This window comes from Camelus bactrianus, chromosome 2 (genome assembly GCF_048773025.1).
Source record: "Camelus bactrianus isolate YW-2024 breed Bactrian camel chromosome 2, ASM4877302v1, whole genome shotgun sequence".
Lineage (NCBI taxonomy): Eukaryota > Metazoa > Chordata > Mammalia > Artiodactyla > Camelidae > Camelus > Camelus bactrianus.
The window spans coordinates 32280933-32282569 of record NC_133540.1 but is presented as its reverse complement, the minus strand read 5'-3'; the positions used below and the strand labels follow the sequence as shown (position 1 = coordinate 32282569).

The window sequence follows — 1637 nt, the reverse complement described above, 5'->3', positions numbered from 1 at the left end:
TTCAAGAGAAAACATGGTTGGAAAATATACTATTTTATCCTTATTCTATAAAATTCTGAGAGGTAAATTTAACATCACCAGAGAACAAATTATAATTCACATTTTTCTGGATACTCTGAGTGTGACTTGCACTTGAGGTCATCATCAACAAAGCGCACTACAATGTTTGAGAAGATCAGTGGATGTCAGTATTCATGGATCATAGGAGGCAGGATGCAGAATCATGAATTATGATGCAACCAGCATTAAATAAATGGTGTTAGGACATTGCAGAGCAAGAAAAATCTATATTGTATGAACACAAATATGTTCTAAAGAGCTATCTTTTTCTTATCATAGGAGATATGATAATCAGCCAGGAAGAGAATATGTAACAATTAAGAACATGAAGAGATGGTTCCTGGACATGTACAGGAAGAGGTGGTCCCTGTATAGTGTGAAGAAAGAATCCTCACATGTACTAACTGGACAGTAAACACATACATAAGTTACCTCTTCTCTATCCATCATTCTAAATCTTTATCAACAAATCCGTCTATATTACTTGAGCCCATGAATCTCATAATACATTTTTCTTCTCTTAAAAAAATTTTTGAGGGGGTAGGTAATTAGGTTTATCTATCTGTTTATTTATCTTTCTAATGGAGGTACTGGGGATTGAACCCAGGACCTTGTGCATCCTAAGCACACACTCTACCACTGAGCTATATCTTTTCCCCTTCATGATACATTTCTTGATCAAATTATTTAGCTAGACAAAGCCCTATAAGGTTTTCTTTTCTTATATTTCATCTAAGTTTGCTGTGTGTTTGCAGCTAATGGGGTGGTTAAAGATTGAAGTTACTGCACCATCTTGAGCATAAATCCAATCATCATTGTGTGTTCATTTTTCAATTAAAAACAACAACAACTAGTTTACAAAAGTTCTGCAAGTGTCTATCATCCAGGGGACCAAGATGGAAAATATAAGGGATCCTGCCTCTGAAAGTAGAGATGCTTTCTCAGTCAAGTGTCTTTTTTCCCTTAAACTAGCCAACTGTGCATTTTTTCCCTAATAAAGTGTTGGAAAGGGTGAAAATACAGGGTCTGATGATACACGCCTTCTTGTCCCTGTCTTTTAGCGACCTAGGGAACATCTTGGTCCCACTCTAGGCAAAGAGAGGTGACATGGATTGCAGCTGAAATGATTGAGGCCATAGAGGGTCATTCTGTGTGATCCACAGTTGAGTGTCCGGTAGTTCAAGACTGGCTTCTCTGTACAAAACTGTGAGCTTTGCCACATTTCGGAGATGTACTATAAACCTTAGATGGCAAAATACATCCTTCTCAAGTCAATTAAGTACCATTTCCAATCTGTAAATATTCACTACAGCTAGTGATAGTGAGTGAGTTCAGCTGATGATTCAGCTGATGGATCACTTAGTTACAGCACTTTAAATAAGAGATGCAATGAATCTTGCAAGAACAAGTATGCAACCTGGGAAAGTTCTATCCATAACAGCATCTAAGTCCATACACACATGTAATTCTGATAATAAAAATACAGTTCATCATAGACAATTCAGAAAATTAAAATCTCTCACAATGCAACCCTTAAATGAAACACTTATTTTTTCACTATTTTCTGTGCATCTCTA

At 36.4% G+C, this 1637-nt stretch overlaps 1 non-coding gene across 1 annotated transcript; it reads right to left on the bottom strand.

Annotated features, from left to right (window-relative positions):
- Positions 1-642: 642 nt before the first annotated feature.
- Positions 643-717, bottom strand: TRNAP-AGG (transfer RNA proline (anticodon AGG)). Its single transcript has one exon. It is a non-coding gene; the product is annotated as a tRNA-Pro (tRNA).
- Between the last annotated feature and the right edge of the window lie 920 nt (positions 718-1637).